General features: G+C 48.5%; 1 protein-coding gene across 1 annotated transcript in view; it reads right to left on the bottom strand.

The window, feature by feature from the left end:
* Col23a1 (collagen type XXIII alpha 1 chain) overlaps positions 1-24,008 on the bottom strand; it is a 290,415-nt gene that overhangs the window by 193,756 nt on the left and 72,651 nt on the right.

Here is a 24,008-nt window from a genome sequence, read left to right as displayed (position 1 = left end):
TTGGCTAGCCCCCTTCCCAGCCATAGTGTAAACACAGGGGGTCTGGATGTAGCAGACATTTCATTTATAAACAGACAAGAGCTCTAACATCTGGCCTTTCCTCGGCAGCACAGACACTGTGCAGGTACTGGCTGTTTAGTCCGCTAGGTCTGTTGCAGAGCATAAATTCCTGGAGACTCCTCCCTCTTCCACACCGGCCTGAGGGCCTGAGACACCAAGTGAGGGCTTCTGTGGCAGGCCTCCTGACCACTAGTGTGGCTGGGGCATGTGGCTAAGAAGGGTGAACTTTGGGTCCCCACACCAATCTGTAGGTGCCCACTAGCAGCCAAGGCCCAGCTCTGCCACTCTTAAAACTTCAGTGACTTAAGTACAGGGTCTGATTCTTATTTTTATCCCCACTTCTCCTTCCTTCCTTCCTTCCTTCCTTCCTTCCTTCCTTCCTTCCTTCCTTCCCTCCTTCCCTCCTTCCCTCCTTCCCTCCCTCCTCCCTTCCTCTTCCTCCTCCTCTTCTTGGCACCGTTTCATTCTCTAGACTAGCTTTAATTGCACTAGGTAGCCCCGGCTGGCTTCTTACTTGCCATTCTCCTGCCTCATCTCCTAGCGCTAGGATTATAGCTCTAGACCAATATGCTCTTTAACTGTCTGCATTTACTGAAACATTTAAAATCAATGAAATATTATTAGCATGCATTTGTGTGTGTGTGTGTGTGTGTATGTGTGTGTGTGTGTGTGTGTGTGTGTGTGTGTGTGTGCACGGCACGTTTGGAGGACAGCTCATAGGGTTGGTTTTTTCTGCCCACCTTTAGTGGGTCATTGAACTCAGGTCTTCTGGCTTGTATGGCGAGCCTTTACCACTGAGACATCCTGCCTGTCCACATCTTCACCATTTTTAAATGTGCGTGTCTACATTAGCATAATTAAGCTACTACCATTACCACCATCCTCAGAAGCCTCTCCTCCTTCCATGGGCTAAAACTGACCCCATCAAACACAGATTCCCTATCCTCTCTCTCCCAGCCATCGACCGCCCATACACTCTCTTCAGTCTTCCCCCTTTTGCCACCTGTAAGTGAAGCGTCACACGACATTTATCTTCCTGTGACTTATTTCCTCAGCACGATGTCCTCAAGTTCATCTTTGGAACAGGTGTAGGATTCTCCTTTTTGTTCAGGGCTCAATATATGCCACCACCTGGACAGAGACACCGTAATTTATGTCCACTTATAGAACGGTGAATGAGAATCCTCCAGAAGTCTCCTTCCATCGTGTGCTCTAGTTAAACATGACAGACACCTTCTTCCTGATAGACATGATTAAACACATCGCTATTCTTCAATCACTGTTCCCTGGGGTACCCACAAATGCTGTGGCTGCAGAGATGATAGGATCCTTGGGCTTCTAGAACATTCTAGTTCAACCTTAAAAACCACAGATATTTTTCGTGTGTGTGTGTGTGTGTGTGTGTGACATATGTACGTGTGTGTAGGTATCCATGCATGCCCACACATGTGGGAGCCACAGGTCAACCTTGGTTGTCACTCCTCAGGCTGCATCTCATCCTCCAAAGAACCCACCAAGCTCCACCTATACAAGACTGGGCTTATACGCACACATCACCTCACCCAGCTTTTAAAAATGTGAGTTCTGGGGATCAAACTCTGGGCTAGCACTTTACTGACTGAGCCATCTCCCCAGCCCTGGGAGCTGGATTTTGGAGGGACATCATCGTCTATGTTTTTGATTGATATTTCAACCTCTTTAAAACAGCATAAGCCAAACGAAATTGGCCTAGAAGCTATGTTTGATCCTCTGCGTGACCTCACCTCCTAACCATAGCTGCAACGGGGCTCTGAAGAGGAGGCAGTGGAGCTCAGTGGGCCCTGTGACTTGTCTGGGGCCACACAGGAGCACCTGGGCTTGAAGAGAAGCCCTGAATGGCACGTGCACCTTCTGCCTGAGGGTCACAGTGTTTACTGGTGACTTACAGTGCTGAAGGCAGGCCGGCTGATGCAGGGGAAGAGGTGCATTCAGTAGGGATGTGAAGCTATCATTAGACTTGAGAGCCGATCCAAGGTCCAGCCTGGTGGGGACTAAGTGCCCCTGACCCACAGTGGCAAAAGCAAAGACCCCCTTTACCCCCGACCCCTACCCCACACAGTTTGTGCGGTCTGTGTATTGAGCCTGTCCTTGTGACCTCCTTCCTGGTTGTTAATCAGGATTCTGGTGGGTGATGACTTCCAAGAGAGGCTGTGTGAACTCTGAGATTTACAGAATCTGGGGTCTGGGAACCCCAGACTGGCATTAACCCTTTGGTTGTAAGACTGAGCCTCTCTTTAGCTTGACCCAACTCCCTGGGTTCCTCTGGAGACAAGAACGGGTTAAATGGTGCATCTGTTTCCTCTCTTAGAAGGTCAGGAACCCAGGCATGGTTTAAAAGCATTCTTCACACAGCAGCAGATAACCCCTCGACACAGGCCTTTGGCAAGCTAGCTGTGGTGCTCTCTTGGGGGTGTGGAGGGGGGGAAAGGCTCTGTCCCAGGGCAAAGCAAGACCACCTTCAGGGTGTGCAAGAGGAAGAGACCCTCTCTCGCCTTGGTCCTTTCTAAAATATTCTAGAATGTTCTGGGCCCTTTGGAGCTCTCTGGCCCTGGTGGCATTTACATTCTACTTGGTATTGGGGCTGGGGTAGGATTAACGCAGCAGCTCAATGTGTAATAAATAAGTAGATTATTGAGTTGAGCAAGTAGCAGGAGGGATTTCCGAGCCGGAAGCAGGAAGATTCATGGTGGTAAATTAACAGCTAGTGACCCACAGGGAGACTAAAATCTCTGTGATCCAAGACGTCTTATCCACATGACCCCAGCCTTCTCTGCTCCTCCCCTGTCCTGATCATGCTGTGTTCACCATCCCCACAAATCCCATCTGAGTGACACTGTCCCACCCTCCTAGCTGTGAATCTTAGCATCTACACCCACAGTCACTGTAGGAACATCAAGAGTCACCAATGCTCACCAGGGGCCTTCCAAATGCCTCTCCAATACCCCCCCTCTGCCTGGCCTGTTTCTTCTTCTTTAAATTAGAACTTGCAGGGTTGTGTGTTGGTTAGTTTTCCATTGCTATAATGAGATACCTAAGTGTGGATACTTTATTAAGTAAAGAGGTTTTTAGTACTTGAGTCCGAAGCATGATGGATGCCAACATGTTTGGCTCTGGGGAGTACCTCAGGGTAGATGGGATTACTAGGGTGGAGGCACATGTAAGTAAGAGTGCTAACACAGCAAGGCATGCTGTGCACAAGACATGGTGAATGTGTGCAGGGTCAGTTCTCTCCTTCTACCATTTGGGCCCAGGGAAACAATTCAAGTCTCCTGGCTTGGTGGCAAGCGCCTTTGCCAGCTGAGCCCTGTAACTGTTTTTCGAAGACTGACTTCAATCTCTTCCTATAGCTGTTTCAGGAGAGGAAACTAACCTTTTACCCCTTGGCTCTAGGGGATGGGGGTACAGAGGCCATGCCTAGGCACCCCAAGCTTTGTGCTTCCTAGGGGACAGGTTAGCACTGTCCTCCCTAGAGGAGGAGTCAGGATCTAAGCAATCTTCCTAGACTAAGCAGACAACTGTTCCTAGATGGATCATCATCACCTCCCGCCCCTCCACATACCACCCATCTACCTGCCTGCCATTCATCCATCCACCCACCCAAGACATCCATCCATCCACTCAACCACCCAATACATCCATCTATCCACCCACCGATCCATCCATCCACCCATCCATCTATCCATCCACCCATCCATCCACCCATCCATCTATCCACCCACCAATCCATCCATCCATCCATTCATCCATCCATCCATCCATCCATCCATCCATCCATCCATCCAACACCTCTATCCACCCACCCATCCATCTATCTACCCATCCATCCGTCCACCCATCCAGCCATCCACCTACCCATCCATCCATCCATCCATCCATCCATCTACCTACACATTCATGCATCTATCTATCTTTGAACTATCTATTTTCTACCTATCATCTATCATCTATCAATCATCTCTTATCTACCAATCTATCTACCTACCTATGTATCTCCCATTTACCTTCTATCTATCATCTGTCTATATCTATGATCTATTAATCATCTATGATCTGCTTGTTGATCTTCCTTCTATCATCTGTCTATATCTATCATCTCTCTATTGTCTTTCTATGTATGCATCTGTCTGTATCTTTACACCAATGCCCTTCTTCCCTCTTCCTGCAGGTCATACCATCCAAAGGGGAGTGGAGACACAAGGGCTAAGCTGCTGGTTAACCAGAGCCGCACCATTTCCCTCATGGGTATCCAGCCCACTGCTCACAAGCAGGATCCCACTGTGTGAGATCTACACACATACATATCCCGACACAGCTTGTGTGGAGGCCCTCCCACACCAGCAAACATTGCCAGCTCTTAGCTGGAGGCTGGGACCCCCAGTGATGACGTCATTGTTGAGGAGGGTCTGTCAGAAAGACCAGCAGGAGGAGGTCACACTTTTCCTCAGCTGTGAGAGATGTCTGGGGATCCTGCAGGCCTCTCCAAGGTCCACTTGTGAGAGCCAAACCTCCCCACTCCCACGCACTTCCTGATTCCCGCTTAGGCTGGGAATCTCTTACTATTGACTTACTATTACCCTTCAAATTGACCCATGTTTTTTTACTTAAAGTTATTTTAAAAAAATAAATGTTATACACTTTGGAATACAGAAAACCAGTTCTCCTTGCCCAAAATAGAAAGGGACTCTAAAAATAAATACACAGGGAGGGAAACTATTGAATTACAACCAGATACAGCAAAATGATGGAGGGTTGGCACGAGAAGCTTGTGTGTCAGGGACAGGGAAATCAGCAAGTGTCCCCCAGCCTCGAGGACATGCTGGCCTTAGTGTTTTCTTTGGCAGTGCTGAGAAGAGTTGAAAAAGAGATGATTCCACTGCAGCCCCTGGTCTGAGGGGTAATGGGTGCTCCAGGAAGAGGTGGAAGGTCCTGGGGTGGGTGTGGCAGGAACTGCTCCAGGGCAGTGAATGGGAGAATACTAACCACACCACAGCGTCCATTTCCAGAGGGCTTCGAGCTGCCTTTTTTCTCTCCTAAGGCCCTGCAGTGGAGGCCACACCTCACTTACAACCACACCCCACAGCGCTCGTCCTTCTGAGCTTGGATCTAGGAGTGCTGAGTTTTAGGGTGTACCTGAGGTGGGCCACACGTAGTCTACACCTTCCTGTCTGTTTCCCAGGAGATGCAGGTAGAAGGTCTGAGTCTATGGTTCCTCTTGCTGTGTACTGGGGATGGGGAGAGGTAGGACTATTTAAATAAATTTCAGAAGGTTTAAGAGTGCATCCTGCTCTTGGAGAGGTCCCAAGTTTAGTTCCAGCACCCACACACCACTGTGTCAGGTAACTCCAGCTTCTGGGGATCTGGCGCCCTCTTCTGGCCTCTGAGGGCACCAGCACTCAAGTGCACATACTCACAAGACACCTACACATACATATAATTTGAAAATATAAGCAATCTTTAAACCCCAAGGTAACAACCCTCTCCCAGTCACTGACAGGCTTCCTCTTTTTTTTTTTTTTTTTTTTTTTTTTGGTTCTTTTTTTTGGAGCTGGGGACCGAATCCAGGGCCTTGTGCTTCCTAGGCAAGCGCTCTACCACTGAGCTAAATCCCCAACCCCGGCTTCCTCTTTTTCTACTTCAACTACTTCAAGCGCTTTGCCTCAGTGGGACCAGCTTTTGTCCTTCAGCCCCTGGCACCTTTTACTTAGCGCGGTCCTCAAGCTTCATCCACACTGTGGCATGTGTCAGGACGTCCTTTTTTTGTTTCTTTGACAGAGGGACTGGCGATATTGTCCCTTGCTGGCCTCTAATCACTGGGCTCAATTGATTCTCCTGCCTCAGCCTCCTGAGTGGCTACTGCCACAACCTCATACCACTCTGTGCCTTTCCTTGTCTGGATGCACAGGCCGCACTTTGCTCACCGCATCTGCTGATGGACACTTCGCCTGTCCCATCTGCAGGCTGTTGGGATTAACATGCAATGACTGCACAAGTACAAAAGTCTGTTCCAGTCTCTGCTTTCAATTCTCTCAGGCACATGTCTGTGGATGGATAAAACCCTCCTTTATTTTTCCCACGTGCACGAGTGTATGGTGTGCGTGTGAGATCGTTGCATGGTACGAATGCTTATGTGCCCATGCTTGTGTGCGTGGTGGCCAGAGAGTGACACTGGCTGTCTTTATCAATCACTTTCCACCTTATATATTGAGGCTGGGTCTCTCCCAAGTGTGTTCCTTGAATTGGCTAGCCAGCTTGCTCCAGAGATCTCGTGCCTCTGCCTCACTAGGGCTGGGATGCAGGCAGGTTGCCATGCCTACGTGACATTCATGTGAGCACTGAGGATCTGAATTCTGGTCCTCACACTTGTCATGGCAAACACTTTAGTTACTAAACCACTACCCCAGTCTATATAAACCATTGCCAATGTAAACTCAAGTTGACGGCTTTCTCTTTTGGTTGGGGGTCAGTGATGGGGACTGAACCTAGGTGGCATGCAAAGCCAGAGCTCTATTACTGAGCCCTAGCCATCTCCTATTTGCAACATCATTAGAAAGGACCTCACAACCTCTGGGACATTGCCCAAGGAATGGGGATCCTCTTCATCTCCTACCTCTTCCTTCTGGTCTATCTGGGTAGTGTTCACCGCCTTGCTGTAAGAAACAACCAGGTCTCATATCTGTGGGAATTGAATCTAAGACCTTCTTGGATATCAAGGTTTGGAGGACGCTGAATTCCCTTATGTAAATGGTACGGTATTAAATATAGCCCACACAATCCTCTTGTATACTTTAAATCATCTCGTGGCTTATAATACAAGGTCAGTGCTATGTAGACAGTTGTTACCCAGAACTTCTGGGAATAATGGAAGGGGGAAAGTCTGTATACGTTTCATACAGATGCAATCTTTCCCCGCCAAATATGTTTAACCTGTGGCTGGTCAAATCCATAGATTCGGACCACACAGATACAAAGAATCAACTGTACTGTTTCCACAGGCCTCGCCATGTTACAAAAAGACCACAGGACGGCATGTTGTGTGAGGGAGTGAGCCCTCAGAGCAGGTGTGAGCTGAAGGAGAGAGAGGCAGGCATAGCCTTGACCCTGCAAAGAGAAGTCCCAGCTAGGCCACCGTACACGATCCAAGAACAAGGCGGAGGCTGAGCCCCAGCCTTAGATCAGCATTCCAGCCAGAGCTCACGAGGCTCTGTCCTCGAAGAGGTCCTGTTCTATCAACAAAGACCGACCATCTTCTGGGTGACTGTTTACAGCTGGGGAAACCAGAGTCAGTCACAGGGAGAAGGTGGGACATCGTCCCTGAAGGTCCCACTGGCTATGGGGACATGGGCTGTAGACATGTCCTCAGTGATCGACCCAACCGTCCCACCATACAGAGGCCCAAGGGGGATCATCTGTCACAGTAACATGACTTTCTTCTCAGCCGTCTCTCGGCTCAGCCATCATAATACGGCTCATTCACGTTTAAATGTTTCCGCCCCATTTATCTAAGAGTGCAAGTGATCGCTCTCTCCAACTCCATCAGTCTCTTTCAATTCCAAGCGCCTCAGCCTTTCCATGTCCGGGGCCATGCTACATCTGCTTGACAAACAGGGAGCAGCTGCTGGGCTCAACTCATAAATGAATGGAAAGTCCTGGCCCATCAACATCTGGTTCAGCCATTTCTGGAGGCCCTTCCTCAGCTCTGTGGCTTGCTTTGAGCTGACCAGCCAAGGTTGGCGTCCACCTCCCGAGGCAGCTGCTCTGAACTCTTTTGGCATTGACTCTTCTGTCCCCATGTTCTTTTTTTGGCCAAGGCATAGTTATCTGTGCGCATGTAAAATGCTCACAGGCTAAGCCGGTGGCTGTGTGAGTACATACCTTGGCAAACCCAGCCACCCAGCGAGAACACTTGTTCTCACTCTAAAGACAGCCTAGAATTTAAAAGGAAGAGGTGGGCAGTGGCTGAGGATGGAGCGCAGTTTGTAGAATGCCTGCCTGGTTTGCACAAAGCCCCGGGCTCCCCAGCAGCACAGAAACCAGGTGTGGTGGCATGCACCTCTAAGCCTAGCATTTCAGGGATCAGAAGTTCAAGGTTGTCCAACCGAAGCTACTTGAAGCTCTGTCTCAAAAGAAAGACGGAGAGTGAGAGAGGAAGATACTTGATGCCCAACCTGTAGCCTCTACATGGACATGCATGGACTCAAGTACCTGCACACACACACGCGCGCGCGCACACACATACACACACACACACACACCCCACACACATACATACACATCTCATATCACACCACATCACACACTACATCACACACATACACACACCACACCACACATACACACACACCACATCACACACTACATCACACACACCACACATACACACACACTACATCACACACACATCACACACACACACACACCACATCTCACTCCCATACACCACACACACATACACACACACACACACATCTCACACACACCACATCACACACACACACCACACACACCACACATACACACACACCACACACACCACACATACACACACACCACATCTCATCCCCATATACCAAACACACATACACACACATCACACATCACACCACATCTCACACACACACACACACACACACAACATCACACACACACACACCACACACACACACACCACATCATACCACATACACACACCACATCTCACACACACATACACACACACACCACATCACACACACACATAACATCACATATCATACCACATCACACACACGTCTCTCACACACACACTACTTCATACCACATACACCACATCAGACATCATACCACATCTCACCCCCCCACAATATCTCTCTCTCAGACACACACACACACACACACACACACACACACACACACACACACACACACACCCCACATCACACTTCACACCACACCAATCTAACACTTTAAAGGTCGGTGTTCAATAGCAGCAGAACCCTGCTCTCTGCACTCCCTGCCCATGAAGACATCTAGCCAGAGGCCGGGTGAGTCTCAACATGAACTCGCTTTGCACAATTCTTCCCGACTTGAGTTTTCAACCTGAGAACAGGAAACCCTCAAGTCCGATTCCGTATGAATAGGCACTTCTGTCCGAGCCCTGAGCTTTCACCAGATTCTCAAAGGAGCCCCAGAGGACTTTATTCATAATTAACTTTAAGGGTTCCCCTGCCTACCATGTCTTGTTTTCAGGGAAACTTTAAACCGTTCTCCAATCAGGCACTCTGGGAAACCTGGAGTACAAATGTACTAATACAGAGGGTGTGGTTACATAAACATTTGAAGTGGCCCTGCTAGCGATATAACTATTTTAATAGAGGTCATGTCTGAGGCTTTTGTTCAATATATATATTTTTCCTAAGGAACTCGTTTGGCCTGAGGAGTTGTCTTAGTTGGGAAAAATCTTTCTTTCTAAGCATGAGGGCCTATTTGATCCCCAGATCCATGTGAGAAGGCCAGCTATGGCGGTATACACTTAGAATCTCAGTACTTGGGAGGTAGTAGCAGGGGGACTTCTGGGACTCAATAGACAGCTGACCAAACTGTGATGAGCTCCAGGCCACTGACTCACCCTACATTCAGCAATGTAAAGTGGGGAGGTGTCTGGGGAATGTTATCCAAAGCTATCATCCTCTGACCTCCACAGACACATGCACACATATTCACGCATGCCCACATGCACATGAACATGTACATATGCTAGCATGTTCTCAAGATGCACACACGTATATGCATACACAAAACCTCCCAATCTTGTCTTGTGAATCATAAAAATAAAAACGTAGGGTTGGGGATGTGGCTCGATGGTAGAACGTTTTGCTTGGCATGTGCAAGATTCTGGGTTCAAACCCAGACAAACAAATACATAAATTCATATTGAACCATCATGTTCCTCAATTTTCTAATTGTAAGGGAGTGCCATATGCAGGAGGCTCATGTAAGGGGCACTTTTACTAAATATACTGGTCAGGTTTGAGAGGGTAGCTCAGGGGAAGATTACATCTATTAATATCTGATGTATTAATCAATCCACTTATTACATTTGCAGTGAGTTCTGTTCGGAGCACTGATTTGGGTATAGAATCTTTCACTGCAAATGAGCAGAAGTCAGCTTCTCTAAAAGGAAAAAAAAATACCCTTGCATTGAAGTGGGGTAATACAGAAGTCAAAGCAAAGCCACAAACTCAACAGGAAGCAGAGAGATGATAGCAGTAAGGACACCCCGGCTTTGTGAGGTTGGTGCAACAAATACCCCCAAGCTTATGAAGGTGAATGAAGGCAACAGAAGCTCCTACTCTGAACTCAGAGTTCACAGCTCTGCGGGCCAGAAGCCTGTCCGACAGGGGCTTCAGCAGGGCCAGCCACTCCGAAGCATGGAAGGGGGACGCTGCTTGACTATCTCCTAACTTCTCGTGGTTGCCACCCAGCACTGCCACTCCTTGGCTTTTAGACACATCATCTGAGTAGTTACCCACGTGACCACATGTCATGTTCCTTGTGACTGTCTCAGTGACTAAATTTTTCTTATTCTCCGTGGGTCTCAGTCACTGGGTTAGAGGCATCCCAGTCCCAGTCTAGTAAGACCTGGCCTTAACTGATTATATCTGCAAAAAAAAAAAAAAGACTTCCGGTAAGATCCCAGTCACAGTCACATTTCTGGGTGGGTGAGATGGCTCAGTGGCTAGGGGCATGCCTGGTGACCTGAGTTTGATCCCTATAACCCCTGTTAAGGTAGAAGGGGAGATCTTATTCCATAACATTTCCCCTGACCTCCGCATATATGCCCCACCCCCACACGATTAGACATTTAAAAGAATCATATTCCCATATAGTTAGGGCTAGGACTTCCATAGATCTCCTGCGGCCCACATGTAACCACAGTAAGTGTGACGGGAGTAAGAGCAATGGGCACTAACGTCTTTGAAAAGACCCACAGAGAGACACAGCATTAGAGCAGAGATCCAAACGAAAAAAGGACATGGGCCCTGAGGGTGAAGGGTACCAGGCAAAGACCCAGAGGAAGAGATACCCAGGCCCGTGCCCCTTCCTCAAACTGTATGATGGTGATCAACGCTTGCTGTGTGAAGAGTTTAAATTCTATGGCAATTTGCAGCAGTAGGAAGTGACACAGCCTCAGGTGTGCTCTTCATTTAAGATCTGTCACTACTGCTACGTAACAAGTGACTAATAACTTAGCGGTTCAATCTCGTTTAAAGTTTATTTTCATTTGTGTGCGTGCTTGCATGTGAGTGCAGTGCCCATGGAGGCCAGAAGAGGGCGTCGGGTCACCCGGAGCCGGAGTTACAGGCAGTTGTGCGCTGCCTTCTGTCGGTGCTGGGAAGGCAACTCACATCCTCTGTAAAGGCAGCAATCAGTCTTGACTGCCGACCCATCTCTTTACCCACAACAGCTTGAAACTCAGCTCCCGGTTTCTGTGGGTTAACAAGTCTAGATCTCTGCCTGGGGACGTGCAAGGCTGTGGTTTCGGTTGACTGTTCCTTTAAGGGACCACAGGCCTTTCAAGCTCACACAGCTGACAGCTGAAGTTAGTTCTTCATAAGTGCAGGTCAGAGGGCTTCTCCTCTTATGTTTGCTTGGTTCCAGTCAGTACCTTGCTATCGCCCAGGCTACTCTGGGATTCACAGCCCTCCTGCTCCAGCCTCCCTGGTGGCTCGATCACAGATGAACAGCCTACACACACACACACACACACACACACACACACACACACACACACACACACACACACACACACACACACACCTAACCCTTTCCTTTCTTGTTACTGGTCTGGTCCCTGCAACTCCTAGAGACTGCCTACGGCTTTTGGCCACGTGCTCCCCTCGACAGCCACTCACACTGCAAATCCCCCTGACTTCATGTTTCTGATCTCTTGATCCTGATTTAAAGACCTTAAGGGATGAAGTCAGCTGGATCATCTCCTGTTTTAAAAAAAAAAAAGGATTTACAAACATAGTTTATTATGAAAGTGACAGTCAGAGAGATGAAGAGATCCACAAGGCAGGACCCACAAGGACCAGGAGTGCAGCACCCCAACCCTGTGGAGCGGAGCCGGCCTCCCTCCAGTTCATGGTAAAGATGATCAGCAGCAGGGTGCTCACTCAAACCTTATCACAGGGGCGCTTTGTAAACTGAGTTTTTCCTGGAGGCATGGAGGATAAAGTCACTGCCCATTGGTCACCGCCTTTGTTCTCCCTATTAAACAGACAGACGCAGAGTGCTCCCTGGGCAGCAGGATCCTGAAGACTCCCTTAGAATTCCAGGCCACGTTCATCCATCACCCCCATGCCCCCAAGTATGGATCACATCATCAGATCATTGTGATTGTCAGAGTCAGGAGTGCCCTGTGGGTACAGTGTGCCCGACCATGTGGGCAGAGCTATATCAGCACAGACACAGGCAGAGGGGTCATTTCTCCATGCCAACCTCCACGTGGGACACTTACGCCTCCTTTCGGCCAATTCTCTCCTGCAGAGAGCACCCTTGGCTTCTGTATGGATGAAAAACAATGGAGGCTTAAATAACTAGAGGCTGCCTACGGTTCCTAGCCATGTGCTCTCTGAACTATGAACTGGCAGAGATGGGATTTGAACCCACAGTGTCAGGAAATCAGGATCTCAGTTCCGGGTTTATGACTTTCTGTCCTGTCAATCCCCTGGACTCACTATGCCCACCTGTACAGTGAAGTTGGCAGGGGATCCATGCCAGGAGGCTGGAGAGATGGCTCAGTGGTCAAGAGAGCTTGCTACTCTGCCAGAGGACCAGAGTTCGCATCCCAGCATCCATACAGGGTGGTTCTCAAATGCCAGGAACTCCAGCTCCAAGGGATCTGATGCCCTCTCTGGTCCCCAAGGTCATCTGCGCTACATGTGCACACTCACTCAGACACACATACACATAGTAAAAAATTACGAAACAAAATACCCACACTGCCTCTCTCCCAAGGCTGTCTTTTGGGTTCTAGATGCAGTAAAGCCTGTGGTTTTATTGTCTAAACAGCAAAAGGCCATAAAAGACTGCGAGTGGAGTCGCTGGCATCAGTCTTAAGCTCTTTATGCCCGTTTACTGGCAGAGATTGTCTTACAGGTAGCTCTAAGGACTCAAAACAACCAAACCAACAAACCATTTAAAGATTTCAAAGCTCTGGGGCCAGGAAAGCCAGCAATTGGAATCTGGGCACAGACTGCAAAGTGTGCAGGACAGAGGCACAGTAGACGACAGAGGCACAGTAGCTGAGAGGACATAGATCTTCCCGATCCACAAACAGAACCCTCCAGAACTAGCCCTGTGCACTCAGGCTCCTGAGTCACTGAAGAACCCAGCAATCCATCTTGCCTGGAAACAAACGGCTTGTTTAAATCAGAAGCAGACAGCCCAAGGAGAGCTGTCCCCTGAGAGTGTCTTTCATGCCTCTTTATTAGGCGCCACTAGGTCTTCTAGACAGTTCGGCCCAAAAAGAGAAGTGGTTAATTACTGTTCACGTTGCCTAATTGGGAAGCAAAGACCTTGCAGGGTATTTGAAGGTCTGCCTGACAAACACAAACCAGCAAGAGAAAATCTGTGTTTACAACAGTCTTCATGTCCTCCCCGCTGCCCCCATGAAGGCGAAGCAAAGAGAAGAAAAGCTTTTGGAAGCATGGCATGCAAGGCCACTGCTTTGCAGGACAGAATCGTTTTAGAAGTTGACTCTGGCTTGGTACAGTTGGGCCAGCCAGATGGCTCAGCAGGGAAAGGTGTTTGCCACCAAGTCTGATGACCTGAGTTTGATTTCCTACATGGTGGAAAGAGAGAACTGAGTTCTTCAAGTTGTCCTCTGACCTCCACATACACTCACGCTTGCATCACGCGTGTGCATGTGCACACGTGTGCGCACACACACACACACACACCAATCAATCAATCAATCAATGTAACAAAAGTATTTGAGCAACTGGCATTTGTCACCAGGATGCGGACAAGTTGGATGAGGTAGATGTTCATGCCCATTTTGCAGACGAGACAATGGAGTCTGGGGAAAAACTAAACAGGTGTTAGTTATAGAACCCGGGCTCCAGAATCATTTCATCTAGAGATGGGCTCAGCACATGGACACATGATCGGGTTGGAATGGAGAGTACATGGGAATCTAGCCACAAGGGTGGGGTACAGCAGGCCAGGCTGGCTTGGACCAGATGGTGCCCGTGGGCATCTGGATTGACCCCCTCTTGGGCATCAGAGATGAAAGCACTTTTTAAGCTCTGCTGAAACCAACATAGGAGATGGGAAGATACCAGCATCCGGCCAGAAAAATTCATGGCTGCCAAGGTTCCTGAGGGAGCAGGAGAAGTTTGAGGTGGTATGGGGCAGAACAGAACAGATCAGGATTAGCCTAGACTCACCAGGATAACAGTTCCCAGGGTCTAAGTGTCTGTGCATACAAGGAAGCAGCCTCCAGTCTCAAACCCAAAGCGCTTTCTTATACAACCTCTGTATTATTTACTTCTCTCACCCCAAAGCTGTGGCTTTCTGAGCTCTGATCTCTTTTACTTGGCTAGAACTTGCTCTCTCTTTCCATCTCCCTCCTTACCAAGACCAGGAAATATCTCGTGGGACTTCCCTAAAATGCTTCTCATCTGGGCAGGAAATATTTCTACTGCCAAGCAATGTCCCCTTCCCCTGTCTTGTCTGGAGAAATCAAATTAATGATTTAATTAATATTGAGGTCAGTTGTTTTTTTGTTGGGTCCAGATGTTCTTGGTCTAAGGAGGCAGAGCTGGGAAAGAAGTTGAGGGGGCCTCTGAAGGCGTTGGCGCCATCTGTACCAGGAGTGACAGTTTAAGATACTGTCCCCCAGAACACAGGGACACAGAGGTCCTAGGGTCTGGGGAAAGGAAGGGCACTCGGATGGAGTTTCCGGATTGAATGTCACATTGGGCATCAAAACACCCTCAGGATTCTGGGAGGGACCACTTCCCAAAACATCCAGGTTTTCTGGTGTCCCTGAGCCACGACAGCCCACAAGACCAGCCAGTCTCTTCGTTAAGATGAGAAAAGCCACCCGCCTGTGATTAAAACGAAGAAAGATCCCGTTAATGGTGACAGCCATATTTGCTCAATACTTGACGAGCCAGCACACTAAGAAAGGTGCTGTTACATAACCTGAGTCTGCAGCCAAAGCAACGGAGACTCCAATGTATGACCCACCTACCCAAAGCCACATGGCCATTGAGGTTGGGGGCCAGGACCTGCACATGGGCTGTCCAATTGCAAAGCCCGTTCTGTCCACAGAGCCTGAGCCTTTGCAGTGCTGGGGATACCAGCCCACCCCATGCTTCTCAGTGGCAAGGGAGGTTTTAGGCCGTGGGGGGATATTTGCAAAGGGGACTGAGGGGAAGCTGGGGACGTGGCTCAGCTGGCAGAGTTCTTGCTTAGCAAGCCTGAAGCCCTGGGTTCAACCTCTACCGCTGCATAAAGCCGGGGATGATGGTGCACTCTGGTAATCCCAGCCCTCTGGGGTAAAGGCAGGGGCGTCAGGGGTTCAATACCATCCCCAGCTTCACAGCGACTTGGGGTGGCCCTAGAAACATGAGAAGAGGTCTAAAAGCAACATTAACCACATGGAGAGGGCTGAGCTGTGGGATGCTGGTCTGTTTGCTCTTTGCTTTCTGGCCACCATGAATGAAGAGTACTCATTGCTACCCCAGTAAAGCATAGAAACCCCCAGACCTGTGTGCTCAAGTTAGTCTTTCCTCTTTTTAAATCTGGGTTTTCCAGCCTGGGCTTTGCTGTGATGTCCTCTGCTAGAGGGGACATGAGATAGGGTTGGCCGGCTGACTCCTGTTGAATTTGGAGGGGGAATTAGATCTTCTCTGAACTAGAAGGCCTACCTTTTGCCCCAACTTTCTCCCCTCTCCTCCAGATCCTCCCAAGCTGGTAGCCCTAGGAACAAGCTGGTCTCAGTGCAAACTGCACGAGAAAGGTAATCCCACGGTATGGGTCACCACCCTTGGCAGTGGCAGGACGCCCAGGATAGAAGTGACTTCTGTGGAGACAGAGAAAAGGTACTCTAGGGAGCATTGGTGCCAACCAGGGATGGAAACTAAATTGTGGGTAGGTGACATCAATGTGTGGTCTGAGGCAGGAGCAAGAGAGCACACATGGGGGCAAAGTACAAGCCTGTGTCCCCTTGAAAGGCATCGTGACGAAAAACAATGATTTAAAAAGAAATCTCATATTTATACGCACTTCAACAGCTTAGATGTATATTCAATTCAAAATTTTTTCGATTAATTAAAAATTATTGAAAGATTTCAATGATGTGTATGTAGGGAAATGTGTCTGTGTAAAGGTATGTGCACATGGGCATGTCTGTGTAAGGGTGTGTGCACACAGGAGTGTCTGTGTAAGGGTGTGTGTACACATGAGCATGTCTGTGTAAGGGTGTGTACACACAGGAGTTTGTCTGTGTAAGGATGTGTGTACACATGAGCATGTCTGTGTAAGAATGTGTACACACAGGAGTTTGTCTGTGTAAGGGTGTGTGTACACAGGAGCATGTCTGTGTAAGGGTGTGTGCACACAGGAGTGTCTGTGTAAGGGTGTGTGCACACAGGAGTGTCTGTGTAAGGGTGTGTGCACACAGGAGTGTGTCTGTGGTCTGTGTAATGGTGTGTGCACACAGGAGTGTGTCTGTGTAAGGGTGTGTGCACACAGGAGTGTGTCTGTGGTCTGTGTGGGGTGTGTGCACACAGGGTGTATCTGTGGTCTGTGTGGGGTGTGTGCACACAGGGTGTGTCTGTGTGGGGTGTGTGCACATGGGAGTGTGTCTGTGGTCTGTGTAATGGTGTGTGTACATAGGGGGCGTGTCTGTGTAAGGGGTGTGTGCTCACAGGGGTGTGTCTGTGTGGGGTGTGTGCTCACAGGGGTGTGTCTGTGTGGGGTGTGTGCACACAGGGTGTGTCTGTATAAGGGGTGTGTGTACACATGAGCATGTCTGTGTAAGGGTGTGTATGCACATGAGCGTGCCTGTGTAAGACTGTGTGCACATGAGCTCAGTGTCAGCAGAGGCCAGGGTGGGTTCAGATTCCCTGCAGCTGGAGTTATAGGCAGTGGTAAATCACTCTGACCTGCCGGGTGCTGACACGGTGTCACGCTGCCTCGCCATGTTCCCCAGAACAATGGGACTGGCTTATTACAATGGAAACCTCAAAGACAGTGAGCCCAAATAAATCGTTACTTTTTTATAAGCAGGTTATCTCAGGTACTTTCTTATAGTGACAGAAAGCTGACAACACAGAGTTTTAATCTGCAGGGACTCGGAATCTGACGATTTAGAAAGAGAAACAGGGTTACATGAGGTCATCCAGTGGATTCTAATAAAGTATGACTGATGTCATCATAAAAAGGAAACCAGGGCTTGGGCACACGGAGGTGAGACCATGTGAAGACAAAGGGAGAAATGAGAAGATGGTGACACACATCCCTTTTAGACAGGGTCCCACCACATAGCCCTGGCTAGCCTGGATCTCCCAATGATCCACCTGCCTTTGTCTACCAAGTCCTGGGATTAAAGGCATGGGCCATCCCCAACTCCACATTATTGATATCTTGATCTTGGACACCCAGCCTCCCACAGTCAGGGAACACATTTCTGTAGACCCCCCAGTCCACAATATTTATGGTGTCAGAAACTAAGTCAGGGTTTAAAAAGGGATTGAAGTGCTAGTACATGCTACAACATGCATGAGAATATAAGCCTAATTGAAAGAATCCTAACTGTGCAAATCTGTGTGTCTGAAATATCTAGGATAGAATATCCATCTTCCAGAGGCCTTGCGCCCTTCATACGGCCACCGATTGCACAGGGCTGGGCCCCTCCACATCAATCATCAATGAAGATAATTCCTCATAGACATGGCTACAGGCCAATCTCACCTGGGAAGTCCCTCAACTAAGACTCCCTCAGGTGACCCTGGGCTGTGCCAAGTTGACAGATACTCAGAGGTGGTAGGGAAGCCAGGAGCAAGCAGGAGTCCCCGTGCTCTGGTGGGTTCTCTCCACATGGCCACTATGGGTCACTCATGGAGTCTCAGGGTCAGTCACCAGGCCATCTTGTGTGGGACTCTCACACCAGTTTTCTGTTCCCACATCTGTGGTAACTTCCTGAGGCCTGCCTCAGGATTCTTGGTCAGGTCCTTAACTCGACAGGGTCTTAAGTGAGAGAGTTTGGTGAACCCCTCTCTGCTCACCCATCTTGGCCTGAGTGGGCTAAAGGTGAGTCACAGTGGCTACAAGGCAGAGCTGCCTACTCCAGGGACCGCCTTTGCCTGGTGGGTGGTCTATGTGCACTAGAACTTGACAGGGCACGCTTTGGAGGAAACCAAATCCCCCTAGCAGGGGCCAACACATGTAATCACACCAGGCCACAAGGCCCCTGCTAACCGAAAACCCCTTTCGTTCACAAATCCCAGAACAGACTTTTATGGGGTAAGAGCCTCTAGCACGGATGTAGCTGAGCCTAAGCCTCTCACTCCTGAGTATGGATCAAGCCTTCGTTTTGTGCAGTCTGTTTCCAATTCTGCTATTGGAGAAGCCACAGCCGGGTAGAGGTGAAAGGTGTGTGTGTGAATCAGTCTGCTCTTCTAATACCCCCGGGTGACTCAATTACATCCGAAAACAGTCCTCAATAAAATTAGCTTTTGGTTGCCTAGGAGGCTACATTTGGTTTTGATTCAGTAGACTCAAAATCAGGAGGGACAGCCGGATAAGAAATCGATTAATCTCTTGTAGGAGGGGCAAAAAGGTTCACTGGTTTGAGCGCATCCTATAGGCACTGGTACTGAAAGTTTGGTCCTCAGTGCCATAGAGGTGGTGGCACCTTTAAGAGGCAGGGCTTACTATAAGGTCGTTAAGTCACTGGAGGAGCTGACCTTGAAAGGGATTCATATATCTCTCTTGGGGCCTTGGTTTGTTTTGAGGAGAGGCATATTATAGACGTACAATACCAACTCCTTCCCACTCTCCAGCCTCCTGCCTGACCAAGTTCTCTCTGCCTCTGGCACATGCTCTATTTGTCTAGCCTCTAAAATGAGACAAGCCCTCATTCTCTATAAGATACCTCACCTTGGTTTTGTGTTAAAGCAGAAAGGAAAGAGATGGATATAGGGGGTAAGCAGGGGGTTAGTCACCTGCCAGGAAATGGATCCCCAGGGGAAGCAGTGTGGCTGCCACTCCATAGAGTCGGGAGCACCGGAGTGTGACCAACCCCAGTCCACTTTTGCTTCAAGGGTGCTGATGAGGGACTTCCTGCCCAAGGAGGTCCAAACAAGAGTGGTAGATTTGTTGCTACAGCCCGTGTACCCTGCTATTCAGAATCTCTCGTCTGTGAGTGTATCTGTTGGTGTGATAAAACACTCCTACCAAAGCAACTTAAGGAAGAAAGGATTCGTTTTAGCCTATGTGTGTGTGTGTGTGTGTGTGTGTGTGTGTGTGTGTGTGTGTGAGAGAGAGAGAGAGAGAGAGAGAGAGAGAGAGAGAGAGAGAGACACTCCAAGGTTGTGAGGAAGGCATGGAGTGGCAGCAGGAGCAGGACATTGGCTGATCACATTTCCATCCATGCAAAGGAAGCAGAGGGAGAACAGGGAAACGAGACAAGGCTATAAATCCTCAAATCTCCCCCCACCACAAGGTGAGCTATTCCCTCCAAAAGGCTTCACTTACTAAAGGTTCCATAACCTCCTCTGACGGGCACCACCAACTGGGGACCACGTGTTTAAATACATGACCCAGTAGAGGACATTTCTCATTCAACTCACGATAGTCAGCCTCTGAAGCTCCCATCTGAGCCAGGCTTTGGAAGAGCCTCGGCACGCAGCCGGACCATGAAGAACAAAGAACTGTGGGAAGTAAAGCACCATCTGTTTTTCTCCTCTGGAAACAGAACTGTGTGTCTACACACTTGCCACTCTGGAGGTATCATAGTGGATCCACAGCTGATAAATCTTTTTCTTTCTCATGGGATTTCATGTAGCCCAGGCTAGTCTGGAACTCAATATGTAGCTGAAGATGACCTTGGATTTTTAATCCTCACACCTCTCCCTCCTGAAGTTACAGGGATGTGTGTACTACCGTGCCTGGTCATTGAATCCAGGGTTCTACACATTTTAGGCAAGTGCTCTATCAGCTGAGCTCCACCCCTAGACTAAGGTTGGATTGAGCACTCTGATTGGTATGTAAGGAAAGACAAAGGGCGTGAGCAGAGAACCGCAGTTCAAAGCAACCTGGGCAGGAAGACAGACAGAGCTGCTCTCCTGACTTCCAAGTATCTGTGCTCACTAATTCCTTGAATCTGAGCTCTTGGAAATACGCATTTGCATAATTACCACATATTATCCCCTTGGGTATTTTAACGGGAAAGAAATGTGACTGTAGAATGCTTACAATCTTTAACTCAATTTACTTACAATTTGCTTTTTTCATTGAGGAGTTCCAAAGGCTGATGTGCTTAGACACAGAGTGGAAGCCATAACCACGGCAAAGCGGGAAACAATCTCAGAGACGGAGAAAGCTGATAAGACTTAGCATCTGTTTTGATCAGTGCTTCTGGCAGCTTGGTCAAAGGGGAAATAAAATATATTACATAGCTCTTAGCATCCGTAGAGAAAGCCAGCCAATCCCTCTGGCAACTCAAAGATTTTCCTGGCACCGGGTTTTCAAAGAAATCCCTCATTCATAATCTCCTATAGAGAACCCAGTGGCTGGCGTTCACCTGAGACCTGATTTTCAAGGCTTTGGTGGATTTGAGAGTAGTATACATTTTCCTAATTCCCAAGGGCTTGGGAAATATTTGATTTTCTGGCTGAAGGGTTCAAATTCTCAGCTCAGAACTTTGCATCTAGTATTCTAGATGTCTGGACAGGAATTAATCTGCAGAAAGTGCTTGTGGCTATTCCTGGTTGTCAGCTTGTCTCTATCTGGAATGAACTGCAATCCAGAATTGGAAGGCTCAGCTTCGATCTTGATCTGGAGGCTCAGGATACAAGGTTCTGATCTGGATCTTGGTAAGGAGATCTTGGGGCAAAGTGGCTATGAATCTCAGGAGCCTAAGGCAAGGACATCTCTGAGTTCAAGGTCATCTGGGACAAAGCAAGTCCCAGATCCAGGTGTGGTGGTGCACACCTTTAATCTGGGACACACCTTCTCCCAGAGACATACATAAGGACATTGGAAGGAGAAAGACTCTTCTTTGCCTGCCTGTCTTGTGGGACTGAGGCACTGCTAGATCCTTGGACTTCCATTCACAGCTGCTGCTGACCATTGTTGGGGAGTTGGACTATGGACTGGAAGTCATCAACCAATCCCCTTACTGTATAGAGACTACCCATAAGTTCCGTGACTCTAGAGATCCCTGACTAAGACAGTGCTGTTGTTAGAAGAATGAAATGCTTTATTCAAAGCCCATGAATTACACACAGCTCCTGGTCATATAGAGATCCAGAGCCCAGGAAGAGGATGGGTTGCAGGAGCAGAGACAGAAGCATGAGAATTAGGCCAGAGTCTTTGGTCAACAGCAAAGGACATTTTGGACTGAAATCCCAGCCTCACTGCATCAGGAGCCTCAGGAATGGCAGATTCAGGTCCAGTACAGGGCCTCCCAAAGCTGCTAGTTAAAGGAAAGGCAAGGCTAAGCTTAGGGAGAAACTGCCCTGTTTTGGTTGATGAAACCCATAGAGTACCTTCAAACAGTTATCCCCTGTGAGAAGTCAGGACCTGTGAATGATAGTCAGCAGAAATAAGGAATGACTGGACACTTCTCTTTCCTATTGCAATCTTCAGGAACAGAATTATAGAATAATTATGTATGAAACGTTTACAGAAAAGAGAGGTAATTATGGAGATGAGAAAGCAAGGAGAGATTATTGACTGATTTTTAAAATTGATTAAATAGAGGATAGATGTAGCTGAAGAGAGAACTAATGAAGTGAAGTACATACTCAAAGAGATTATCAAGACTGCAAAAAAGTAGCAGAGGTGGAAAACATAAATGAGATAAGGGACATAGAATGGGTCCCCAAAATACACAACAGAAAAAGTGGTAAAGAGACTACACTTAAAAAGAGAGTAGAGGGCGGGCAGTGGTGTCACACACCTTTAATCCCAGCATTTAGGAGGCAAAGGCAAAGGCAAAGGCAGGCAGAGCTCTGTAAGTTTGAGGCTAGCCTCATCTACAGAATGAGTTCCAGGACAGCCAGGGCTACACTGAAGGACCCTGTCTCGAAAAATAAAATAAAAAACCCAGCCAACCAAACAACCTCTCCAAGACAAAACAACAACAACAAAACCAAAAACAAAACAGAAACAAAAAACAGACAAAAAAAAATCAAACAACAAAAAAAGAAAGCCCTAGGCAATAATGTTGGACTCTAACCAAACATCACAGAGCGAATGAAGACCCTACTCTTATGGCTACCATCATCAAAAGCCTTGAACGAAGTCTAGACTCCTGCCCTTGGGCAGTTGGATGAGGCACCCCAACACTCCGGCTGGGGTGACTGGGAGCTGAGACATTCATCTGAGCAGACCAGTTAAGGGGTGTTGCTGGGGACCACTTGGGGAGCCAGAATCTCACACAATATTAGTAAGGATCCCTTCCTCAGGTGTCAGTGGTGATGGGAGAAACCTGGACTTTCAGACCTAACTGGTACTACCTCAGTGCCCACCGCTTTCTCTTGCCAGGGCAGTACCAAAAGGGCCAGTTGTCCCGTTTCAGTTCTGTGCTGTGATAAAATACCCAACCAAGGCAGCTTACAGGGAAAAGGGTTGATTTTAGATTATAGTTCCAGAGGGACAGAGTTCGCCATGGCAGGTAAGAAGGCTTGGCATGAGGCCGGAGCAGGAAGTGGCTGGCTATATGGCTGTCAGTACACAGGAAGCACAAAGAGAGAACAGGAAGTGCAGTGAAGCTATAAATCCTCAAATCCCCTGACTCAGAGATGCCTCACTCCAATATGAGGCTTTGTCTCCATGTGACCTTCTTCTCCCTGTGTGTCTGTCTTTCATCTTCTTTCCATAAGGACATTGTCATATAAGATCAAGGGCTGCCCTAAGGAGCTTGTCTCATACTGACCTTATGCTATTATTTCTAGATAGGGTCACATTGAGACACGGGTTAGAACTAGGGCAGTTGAACTCAGTACTGTCACAGTCGACAGACGTTCAGAGAATGGACAGGCATGGGAGGGTGAGGATTAGAGTGGAACCCAGACTTGTGAACCATGTTCAGGCAGTGGTGTTTGACATAATGGAAGACCACTCACCTGAGTGAGCCTGCTAGCAAGGCATCAGCAGAGCAGCAGAGGGAAGGACCCAGGAGGCGTGGCCAGCTGTGACCCTATGTTGAGCCTCACAGATGAGGAAAAGCCACCATTAAACTGGGCCCTAAGGCCATGGTGGCTCTTCAGACTTTGAGCGACGCTTCTGATGGGCCAGATCCCAGCATACAGATAGCCTTAAACCTCCAGTCTGCTAAACACATGGGAGGCCAGGGCAGCTGTGGGCACTGGAGAAGCAGACAGAACAAATAAACAAGAACACAGAAACCATCCAGGGCCAGCTTCCTGCCCAGAGCAGTTCAGGATTGAAGTCTGTCCTGGGAGGTAGGACTTGGCCTCTGGGTATTTTCCTATCCTGGGCGAAGATATTTTCACTTGGAACAAATGACGGACAAGTCTTCGAGGCCACAAGCATTCTGGATGTCCTACTCTACTGTGGCCTGGACATAGGAACAATGTCTGGCACACATCCAGGGGGTGCTGATCTGGAAAACCAGGTGCCCACTCCCAGGCCACGTTTTCCATACTGATGCTGGGAACAGAGAA

Source organism: Rattus rattus, chromosome 9 (assembly GCF_011064425.1).
Source record: "Rattus rattus isolate New Zealand chromosome 9, Rrattus_CSIRO_v1, whole genome shotgun sequence".
In the NCBI taxonomy this organism is placed as follows: Eukaryota; Metazoa; Chordata; class Mammalia; order Rodentia; family Muridae; genus Rattus; species Rattus rattus.
Note: the sequence above shows the minus strand (reverse complement) of the source record. Positions and strands in the feature narration are given on the sequence as shown.